Below are 12093 nucleotides of genomic sequence, written 5' to 3'. Positions count from 1 at the left end.
TTTCACAAAATATCTGGCTCAAGTCTCCTTCTCCCACGTGCACAGCTCCTTCTCCAACCTCCCATGCGCACGACTCCTCCCACGCGCACGGCCGCGCCGCCCCCGGTCCTGCTGCCCCCGACCGCGCCGCCCCCGGCGTGCCCCACCCCGGCCGCCGCCCACCCTAGCTCCACCGACCGCGCCCCGCCCCATCTCACCAGACACCGACAGCGCCCCGCCCCCGAGCCGCCCGCCGCGGCCGCCGTCCCGGCCACCGACTCCGACCGCGCTCCGCCCCCGTGGAGCCCGCCTCGGTCGCCGCCTCGGCCGTCTCTCCCACCCCCGGCAGCGCCCGCCCCCGAGGAGCCCGCCCCCAACAGCGTCCAGCGTTCGTGCGCACGACCGTCCCGCCCCCCGTCGACCCCGCCCGTCGACGCCCGCTGCGCAGCCACTGACCCCGCTGTGGACGTCCCCGACCCAAGTCATCGATCCGCACCTGCTGCGACCATCAGGTACCGTGTTTATACTTTTTTTATTTTTTTATTCAATGTGCTAACTTCCGAGAGTTTGCTCAAATAATGCCGTAGGTAGTTAGGTTAATTAACTTGATTGGCTAACCGCTGCATATAGTTTAACTATGCTAAACTCTTGTATGTTATGGCTAAAATTAAGTTTATGTTTGATTAATAATATGGTGGGTGAGGACCTTCGATGAAAATTAATCTTGTATGTTATGGCTAAAATTAATCTTGTATGTTATGGCTAAAATTAATATTGTATGTTATGGCTAAAATTAAGTTTATGTTTGATTAATAATATGGTGGGTGAGGACCTTCGATGAAAATTAATCTTGTATGTTATGGCTAAAATTAATTTTATATGTTATGGCTAAAATTAATCTTGTATGTTATGGCTAAAATTAAGTTTATGTTTGATTAATAATATGGTGGGTGAGGACCTTCGATGAAAATTAATCTTGTATGTTATGGCTCAAATTAATCTTTTATGTTATGGCTAAAATTAAGTTTATGTTTGATTAATAATATGGTGGGTGAGAACCTTCGATGAAAATTAATCTTGTATGTTACGGCTAAAATTAATCTTGTATGTTATGGCTAAAATTAATCTTGTATGTTATGGCTAAAATTAAGTTTATGTTTGTTTAATAATATGGTGGCTAACCGCTGCATATAGTTAGGTTAATTAAGCTTATCGTGAAAATTTATAAATCACGTGTTATTTTATTTTAGCATCAAATATGGTGGGTGAGGACCGTCGATGGATGTATGAAGGTTGGCGTATGAATCATCCCTCGACGGAGTGGATAAGAAAGACAGAGAATTTTATTGATCGTGCTTTTGCTTTGTCAAGAGGCACGGATGTGCGATGTCCATGTAGTATGTGTCGGGTTTGTAGATGCCAAGACAAGAGAACTCTGTCGGGGCACCTTTGCAAATATGGCTACATGCCTAACTATGAAGTCTGGGTGTATCACGGCGAGGAGTTTCCCCGTGAAAATGTGTTTGAAGCCCACAACAATGATGACGTGGAATATGATAGAATGGAAGAGATGCTTCAAGATTTAAGGGAGGATCCTAATTTTGTGTTTCCACCACATAGTAAGGAGCTACCTCCAGATGTTAAAAAGTTCTTCGACCTCCTTAAGGCTACAGAAGAACCATTGCATGAACACACAAAAGTTTCCATCCTCGCTTTCGTGACTCGACTTATGGCTATTAAGTCTAAGTTCGTGTTCTCGAACAATTGTTACAACGAGCTCTTGATCTTAATCAGCGAAGTGTTTCCACCAAATCACAAGATGCCGAAAGACGTGTATCAATGCAGGAAACTGCTCTCTGGTCTTGGTATGGACTATCAAAAAATCGATGTTTGTCCAGATAATTGTATGCTTTTCTGGAAGGATCATCAGAATGATAAGAAGTGTCAGTGTGGCAAGTCGAGATATGTAGAGGTAAAAAACGATGATGGTGAAATGGTCACATCAACGATAGCTCAAAAGCAACTTCGTTACATGCCTCTTGAGCCTCGTCTTAAGCGTTTGTTTCTTTCGAGAAACACAGCTAGGCACATAGATGGCACAAAGAACATGAACGAGAGGACACTCATGTGATGACACACCCATCTGACAGTGATGCGTGGAAGGCTCTAGATGACTTTGATCCAGAATTTGCTAGTGAAGTGAGAAATATTCGAATTGGGTTGGCGACAGATGGGTTTACACCTTTCAATACAAATGCGGCATCATATTCTTGTTGGCCTGTATTTGTTATTCCATACAACCTTCCACCTCATCTGTGCATGAAATATGATTACATGTTTCTTTCCCTAATTATTCCTGGACCAGACCATCCTAGGAAAGGGCTGAATGTGATGATGCAACCCTTGATCGATGATCTAAAAAAGTTATGGGAAGGTGTTGAAGCATACGATTGCTACAAAAAGGAGAGATTCACACTCCTAGTTGCATATTTGTGGTCCATTCATGATTTCATGGCATACAATTTATTTGCTGGATGGAGCTGCCATGGAATTCTAACATGTCCAATATGTGGCAAGGATACAGATTGTTTCCACCTTGAGTTTGGGGGGAAGATCTGTTACTTTGATTGCCACAGATGCTTCTTACCCCAAACTCACCCGTATAGGTTCAAGGTTAACACCTTTAAGAAGGGCACTATCGTGACAAAGGGACCGCCCAGGCATCTGAGCGGACTTGAGATTGAGGCTATGCTTAATAATTTGAAAGAGAAAGAAAGTGGTGATGGATACATCTGGTTTGGAACTGAGCATAATTGGACCCATAAATGTGGTTTATGGGAACTCCCATATGTTAAGACATTGATTCTGATGCATAACATTGACGTTATGCATCAGGAACGTAATGTTGGTGAAAGCATTCTAAGTACTTGCATGAATCTGGGCGACAAAACAAAAAAAATATAAAGGCTAGAAAAGACTTAGCAAAACTTTGTAACCGACCAACCCAAGAACTCGACGAAAATGGAAAAAAGCCACATGCTCAATTTTGTCTAAAACCTAAACAGAAGAAAGAAGTAATGGAATGGTTGAAAATTTTGAAATTCCCAGATGGTTATGCGGCAGGGTTTAGGAGAGCTGTGAACTTGAATACAAATAAAATAACTGGATTGAAGAGCCATGATTATCACATAATGATAGAAAGACTCCTCCCTATAATGTTTCGTGGGTACTTCAATGTCAGTATTTGGAAGGCGTTAGCTGAATTAAGCTACTTTTATAGACAACTTTGTGCTAAAGAAATAAAGAAAGATGTGATGGAGAAGCTAGAGATAGAAATTCCTGTCCTTATATGCAAGTTGGAAAAAATATTCCCCCCAGGATTCTTCAATCCAATGCAACATCTACTTGTCCACCTTCCATATGAAGCTAAGGTTGAAGGTCCTGTGCAATACAGGTGGATGTATCATATTGAAAGGGCATTAAAGAAACTTAGTTCTATGGTTGGTAACAAAGGAAGAGTTGAAGGGTGCATAGCTAAAGAATTCAAATATAAAGAGGTAGCAACGTTCACGAGTGTATACTTTGCAGAAGAGCACAATATCAATGCCCCTACATTGAGGTATCATGATGACAAAGTAGGGACTCACAACAATCTCCAAATTTTTGAGATCGAGGGCAAGACTGTCGGAGCATCCACCGAATATCATCCCGAGCGCGAAGAAAAGTTGGATGCTTTGCTCTATATGTATGAAAATATGGATGAGATGACTCTGTATTTCAAGTAAGATGAAATTTGTCATTTGTGTATCTATGTAGTAATCGTGACTTAATACGCTATTGTTTATTTGTTGTAACAGAGAATTCCAATCGTGGCTTAATGAGAAATTGTCCTCGAGACAGTATGAAAATGCACTTCGAGGAAGACTTGGGAAGCCCAATTTCATTAATTGGTTCCGAGCTCATGTAAATAAATTAACACTCTTGTTCTACTTTATATATTATGTTTAAGAAATCTAATTTCACTATCTAATTGACAGTGTGATAAAATTCCAAATTTAGACGAGGACTTGCTTCAGATGTCTTACGCAATCGTAAAAGTCAGAAGTTACGGTCGTTACGACATTAAGGGGTTTCGTTTTCGTTCGGCCAAATTTGAGTCTACTCGTCCATTTGCGGCGACAAGAAATACTGGAGTTGTATGCAGGGCAGTCGATGATCGTGGAAGAGAGATGAATTATTACGGAGTTATTAATGACATACTCGAGTACGACTTTGCTGGTTGCAAAAATCTTAAGGTGGTGTTTTTCAAATGTGATTGGTTTGATCCTAATCAAGGGACTGTAGAAAACCAATTTGGCATGGTAGAAGTCAAACATGAGCTCAAAACAAATGCATGTAGCAAATTTGTTCTTGCTCACCAAGTTGACCAGGTGTACTACATACCATATCCATGTACAAAGCTGGAAGCCACGTGGGTAGTGTACAAAGTTAATCCTCGTGAACGGTTACACAACAAGGGTGAATGGTTCGAGACAGAAGTTGAAGAAATTTATCAAGAAGATGAACTCCCAACCAGTTTTAATATAGATACTGAGGTTTTGCCAGAATCCTTAGTGGGAGATTCAGAAGATGTAGTAAGTCCTAACAAAAGGAAACGAAAGTCAAAGAAGAAAACATCGAATCGAAGGAAACAATTTGATCCTGATTTCGAATATGACTAAAAAGTAATTATGTATTTATTATCATTTTCAATACATTTTATGTTCATTTACTTTATGTTCATTTACATTATCCTCATTTACTAATGTGATTTTGTTCTAATAACAGGATGTCTAAAAAGGTGAAGCAGTTCACTAAGGGACTTGTGAAGAGAGCGTCCTATGTTATGAGAAAGGAGGACTTAGTGTTTAAGGGCACTAGTTCCAGCTCGAGTAGGCGTAGAGCTTTGTTGGAGCATGTTCTAGAGTTGCAGGGTCAGACAGTTGGCGTTCAGAGGAATGAGGTAACCAATATTTGTTTTGCAATGTAATATTTGTATGAGTTCATATAACTAAATTATTAATATAATATTTGTTTTGCAATGCAATGTAATGTTTGTAGGATGAGTCTGAAGATGGGGTAGAGACAGAGGAGGGGAGACATGTGGGAAATGTTGATGATGAGGTAGAGACAGAGGAGGGGAGATAGGTGGGACATGTTGATGATGAGGTAGAGACAGAGAAGGGGAGACAGGTGGGAGATGTTGATGAGGTAGAGACAGAGGAGACGGAGATAGGGTGGGGATGCCATGATACTGGTGGTTTTGGACATGATAGCCATAGTGGATGGCGTGAATGGCCTGAGGATGCAAGTGGATGGCCAAGAGATGGAGGGTCAGGAGCTGGGGGAGCTAGTGGGTCAAGGGAAGGAGAAGCTTGTGGTTTTGGAAGTGGGGGAGTTGGAGGGTCTTCATGGGTCCGGAAGCCACGGAGAACTAGTTGGGTCCCCCTCCTAAAGAACCAGTTGATAGGGTTGAGATAATACCAACTGGAGGTGGGTAAGAGTATCCTTGCTTTGTTCTTATGTCTTACACTATTACGCGATTACATTTTGTATTTGACAATTGTTCTTGTGCTGTTAGGGCTTGGGTGGATAGTAGTTTCACTGGCACAGGTCGTCGAAGGCAAGTAAAGAAAGTGTTGGGCAACATATGTCGTATGAAATGGCCTGGATTGGTGATAGAGGAATGTAAGGAGGTCCCTGTCACAAGATGGGATCAATATGCCCTTGCAATAAATGCGCAACATGGGAATGCACAAGCTGCAGTTTGGCATGACTTCTGGGTATGTTAAATTTTTTTGTTAAGTTGTAATCTCGATAGGAATGCGCAAGTTGTAATTTTTTGTTAAGCTATCACATTATTGATTTTGACTATGCTTCTTCTTTTAGAAACATTACAAGTTGCCTGAAGGAGATACTCATACAGAACACGCACACTCTGTGTTCCATAGGAATGCGGCAATTGTTGTTGGGGATATGATGTACTATGCTCGAATCTAGGTGATTAGTCAAGCCATGTTTGGTAGTGAATGGCGACGTCCAGAGAGTAAGAACGAGGCGACACAATATGGACTCGATATGACTGAGCAACAATATCTTGAGGTAATGGATGTTTTTGCTTGTGTTGAAAAAATTTCCATTGCTTCTAGATATTATAGTTACTTATAAATGAATTGTGTTCATGCAGCATTCGATTCCATGGATAGCTGCCAATGATGCTGCTTGGCGTGCGTTATGTCGTTACTTGGCTTCGGCTGAATTCAAGGCAAAGTATGTGCGACACAGTTCCAATCGTGGAACCGAGTCGTATCACAGGTATGGAGGTGATGATCACTTTCGTTTAGCAAAACGAATGGTAAGTACAGTTTAAGCCATTTTCGTTGATTGTAGTTGACTTGTTGTAATTTCTGGTTATAGTGTTTGTCAAATGTACATACAGGAAGCTAGCACTGGTGCAGCGCCCAATGATGTTCAAATATACCTTAGGGGGCACAGAGGACCAGATCCTGCAAATCCAGATGTGTTGTGCAGCCAAAAGGCAACAGATCGTGTGGTGAGTGTTTGGAAATGTTTGGTAGGTTCTGTTTATATGGATTTTTGTATGTAAGATTGCATTGTTCTTTTGTATGAGGCTGCATATGGCAAGGCGATGTCTAGTCAGCACAGACCAGACTATGACTGGAGGACCTCACCTATTGATCCTCAGGTTGTGTATGCAACTGGTGGAAAAGCTCATGGAAGGTGAGGACTCTACATATCTTATATTGTTTCATTGGTTGAGTGCAATACATGTATTCTTAATCCTGTCGTGATGTTACTTGTTTTGTAGGTACACAATGTTTGCTAACGTCATCGACTCGAGCCAGGTGAGGGTTCAGCGTGGAGGTTCATCGAGGTCTGCTGCTCGTAGCTCCCGTCGCTCCACTCAAGATCCAGCAGAAGTGGAGCAACTGCGAGAAGAACTTAGGCGACATCAGGATTACTTGAAGCAACAAGCTGCGCAACATGAATATTATGCTACACAGATTCAGCAACAGCAAACACTTATACAAGTAAGTTCAAAAGATAATAGCTTTCACTTTAAGATATGTATTGATTTAAAACGCCGATGTGAATGAGTTCGACAAATTTGTAGCAACTAGCACAGGCCCAAGGGATGCACGTCCCGGTGCCCCCTCCACCACCACCTCCCATTCATTATCCTTGGTCTTCACCTCCACCTATAACTAGTCTCCATCTACCGAACATCAGGTATGCATATTCATCATCATTTACTTGTTGTTAGTTATATTATGATGTAACTCAGCAAATGTCATTTGTACATGTATATTAGACCCCTCCAGCAACCTTGCCGACGCATGAACAAGAGGACGGGTTAGACTTTGTCGAAACCCTCTTAAATAGTGGAGGTATCGATGGTGATCGGCGACCATGAGCTTCCATGTTATTGCGTTATGATACTTGAGACTTTTATTATGACTGTGTATGAGATATTGTCTTTTATTAGTACTGGACGATTATGTGTGAGACTTTTGTGATGGTGAGACTATGGATGAGACTTTTGTGATGTAATTGATGAGACTATGGATTTAAATATTGTTATGTGATTGTGTGTGAGATGTTTTATGCGATAATATGTTGTGCTATATAGCTATTGATATATTTGTTATTTTGTGGAATGTGGTGTAAAATATAAACAACATTTCTAATGCTGGTCAAATTAACTTCCTAGAGGCTACAGTAAGCCGTAGGAAGTTAGCCAGCTAACTTCCTAGGGGCTACAGTAAGCCGTAGGAAGTTACTCGTAGGAAGTTAGTCAGCTGACGGCGCTGACGGCGTGAAACTACTAACTTCCGAGAATCTACTAACTTCCGAGAGGCTTAGTAAGCCGTAGGAAGTTAGCTAACTTCCTAGAGCCCTCTAGGAAGTTAAGCTAACTTCCGACAAAAAATTTTCGAGAGCCAAACTTCCGACGGGATGGATTAACTTCCAAGAGTTTCGCTAACTTCCTAGAGTTTAGGCCTAACTTCCTAGGGTTTAGGCTCTAGGAAGTTTACTATTTTTTGGTGTAGTGATAGATCACATTCTCGGATTTCTGGTGGAGACCATTTCTTGGTGAAAAATTAGTTGGTGTTAGCCTTCGGTATTATTGAAAATGGTCGTTCATGTTATTTTTGACATAAATGGGGTTGTGTGGCCATTGATCACTACACCAAAATAGTAAACTTCCTAGAGCCTAAACCCTAAGAAGTTAGGCCTAAACTCTAGGATGTTAGCAAAACTCATGGAAGTTAAGCCATCCCGTCGGAAGTTTGGCTCTCGAAAATTTTTTGTCGGAAGTTACCTTAACTTCCTAGAGGGCTCTAGGAAGTTAGCTAACTTCCTACGGCTTACTAAGCCTCTCGGAAGTTAGTAGATTCTTAGAAGTTAGTAGTTTCACGCTGTCAGCTGACTAACTTCCTACGGGTAACTTCCTACGGCTTACTGTAGCCTGAAAGGGAAATGTGCCCTTGGGCCATTTCTAAGTGTTTTGGTGATTTAGTGTCCAACACAAGTGCTTAAGTGTTAATATATGCAAGGTGGTGGACAAAGTGCAAATCAAGTCAAAAGGTATGTTTCTCAGACTTAGTACATTGTTTTAAAGACTAATGTATTGTGTCTAAGTGCTGGAAACAGGAGAAAACAAATTGGAGAGAGATAGCTTTGTTTCAGCCAAAGCCAGCGCTGTCTGGGTGCACCGGACAGTGTCCGGTGTGCGAGGCTGGCTCAGGCGAACTTGGCGCTCTCAGGAATAAATTAACGGCGTACGGCTATAATTCACCGGACTGTCCGGTGAGCCAACGGTCGGCCGGGCCAACGGTCGGCTGCGCGATCTGCGCGAGACGCGTGGCCGAGCCAACGGTCGGGAGGGGGCACCGGACTGTCCGGTGTGCACCGGACAGTGTCCGGTGTGCACCGGACAGTGTCCGGTGCGCCAACGGCTCCAAGGCTGCCAACGGTCGGCTTCGCCAAATAAGGAAGGAAATCTGCACCGGACAGTGTCCGGTGGTGCACCGGACTGTCCGGTGCGCCAGGCAACAGAAGGCAAGAATTGCCTTCCCGGATTGCTCTCAACGGCTCCTAGCTGCCTTGGGGCTATAAAAGGGACCCCTAGGCGCATGGAGGAGTACACCAAGTATTCCTTGAGCACACTTGATCACTCACACTCCATTCTTGCGCACTTGTTCGACATTCTAGTGATTTGAGCTCGTTCTAGTGTACTAGTCTTTCGAGCTTAAGTCTGGGTCTTGTGTGTGCATATTTGCTGTGATCTTTGTGTCTTGTGTGAGTTGCTAATCCCTCCCTTACTCCATGCTTCTTTGTGAACATCTTTGTAAGGGCGAGAGACTCCAAGTTGTGGAGATTCCTCGCGAACGGGATATAGAAAAGAAAAGCAAACACCGTGGTATTCAAGTGGGTCTTTGGACCACTTGAGAGGGGTTGATTGCAACCCTTGTCCGTTGGGACGCCACAACGTGGAAGTAGGCAAGTGTTGTACTTGGCCGAACCACGGGATAAACCACTGTGTCTACCTGTGTTGACTCTCTTGTGGTTATTGTGTTTCGCTAAGACTCTTCTCTAGCCACTTGGCAAAACTGTCCTAACGCTTAACCAAGTTTTTGTGGCATTAAGTTCAAGTTTTACAGGATCACCTATTCACCCCCCCTCTAGGTGCTCTCAATTGGTATCGGAGTCGTTCTCTTCTAGAAAGGAACTAACCGCCCGAAGAGATGGATCCTAAGGGGAAAGGAATCGTGATCAATGATAAGGAGAAGGAGTCCTTTGTCAACGAGCCGAAGGATGACAAGCCTACCAACTCGGGCTCGGGCCACAAACGAAAGGATGGGAAGAAGAAGAAGACAAGGCGCATCAAGGAGATCGTCTACTACGACGACAGCGACGAGTCCACTTCTTCCCAAAAGGACAACGACGACAACGACTACGAGAGAAGGAAACCGGTTAGTTCAAACTTTTCTTTTCACTACTCTCGTATTCCGCAAAGTACAAATGCTCATTTGCTCTCCATTCCACTTGGCAAACCTCCTCACTTTGATGGAGAGGACTACGGATTTTGGAGCCACAAAATGCGTAGTCACCTGTTCTCTCTCCATCCAAGCATATGGGAGATTGTGGAGAGTGGAATGAAATTTGATAGCTCAGATAGTCCTATGTTTATCAATGAACAGATTCATAGAAATGCACAAGCTACTACTGTGTTGTTAGCCTCTTTGTGCAGGGACGAGTATCATAAGGTAAGCGGCTTGGACAATGCCAAGCAGATCTGGGACACCCTCAGGATCTCACACAAGGGGAACGACGTAACCTTGCTCACCAAAATGGAGTTGTTGGAGGGAGAGCTTGGAAGATTCGCAATGATCAGGGGAGAGGAGCCAACCCAAACATACAATCGGCTCAAGACCCTCATCAACAAGATAAGGAGCTACAGAAGCACACGATGGACAGACCACGACGTCGTTCGTCTAATGCTAAGGTCCTTTACTGTACTTGATCCACATTTGGTGAACAATATCCGTGAAAATCCTTGGTACACCAAGATGTCGCCCGAAGAAGTTCTTGGGAAATTTGTAAGCGGGCGAATGATGATCAATGAGGCGAGATATGTCGACGACGCGTTGAACGGTCCAATCCATGAGCCTCAACCCATTGCTCTCAAGGCAACGAGGAGCAAGGAGACGCTACCTAGCAACGTGGCGCAAGTTGAGGCGGCCGGGCTCAATGATGAAGAGATGGCCCTCATCATCAAGCGCTTCAAGACGGCGCTAAAGGGTCGCAAGGGGCAGCCAAGCAAGACCAAGACAAAGGGGAAGCGCTCATGCTTCAAATGTGGTAAGGTTGGTCATTTTATTGCTAACTGTCCCGACAATGATAGTGACTGTTGGGGCGAAGGCAAAGACGCCACCCTTCGCTCGAGGCCTTCTCTGCAGTCGCTGGTCCGACGGAGACAAAACGGGCAAGGACACCCTTCGCCTGATTCGGCACCAGGCGAAGGCCTGCGACATCGTCATCCCACTGTGCGGCCTCGTCTAGCTCAGAGGCCCACGTGTGATCCGGCCCATTGTAACGGGCCCTGCGTGGCCGCCGCGTGTTACGGGCCTAATTTGTAAAGGCATTCCTGTAATTACAGTCTGTAACCCCGCTTTATGGGAATATTTTGGGGATAACCTAGGTGGCTGAGGGCACATGCGTCCTTAACACAAGGCGCTGGGCGCTCAGACACCTATAAATACCCCCGCACAGTGCCCGTGAGAGGCCAGATTAACAGAGCTATTGCCCACACGCGCGAGAACCCTACTTACGTCATTGTTCACCCTTGTTGGATCCCCTTGCAACTGAGAGCAAGTTCCAACATTTGGCGCCCACTGTTCGTGCTACGAGAAAACCACCCGCGATGGCACCCAAGAGAGCTAACCCGAAGGCTGACGAGGCTGCGAAGGCAGCACTGCTCGCTGCAAGAAAGGGCAAGGCCCTCGCCCTCACCCAATCCACCCACCAAGAGGCCACTAAAGACAACGTTCCCCGCACCTGCGAAGATGACACTCTCCGCACCTGTGGCCCTGAAGGACAATCGCAGCCACCCTCAGGCTTCGCCCCACTGGAGGGCGCGGACCTCACCGAGGATGGTGAAGTCCTCGGCGTCTCAGCGGAAGAACAGCTACAGCTGCGCGCCCTGCGCCTCAAGAACCGCAATCTCCAGAGGCAGAAGGAGATACTCGAGGCCAAGCGCCAGCGCGTGTCCGCACTAGCCAAAGTGCGGCAAATGATACGCGACGAAGTGCAGAAGGCCCAGGACCTCGAGCGGGAGATCGCGCTGATGTAGCGCGAAGGCCACCTTGGCCTGCAGCACGGGCCACCCCTCCAGCAGCACGCACAACTGGAAGACACGCGCGAAGGCCACCTCGGCCTGCAGCATGGGCCACCCCTGCAACACCGTGCACAACCGGAAGACCCGCGTTTCCCCCAGCGCGACCACACCTTCCCGCACGCCGCGCCATTCCAAGGGGTCAACTATCTCGA

The sequence above is a fragment of the Zea mays genome, chromosome 6, assembly GCF_902167145.1.
Source record: "Zea mays cultivar B73 chromosome 6, Zm-B73-REFERENCE-NAM-5.0, whole genome shotgun sequence".
Taxonomy (NCBI): domain Eukaryota; kingdom Viridiplantae; phylum Streptophyta; class Magnoliopsida; order Poales; family Poaceae; genus Zea; species Zea mays.
Note: the sequence above shows the minus strand (reverse complement) of the source record.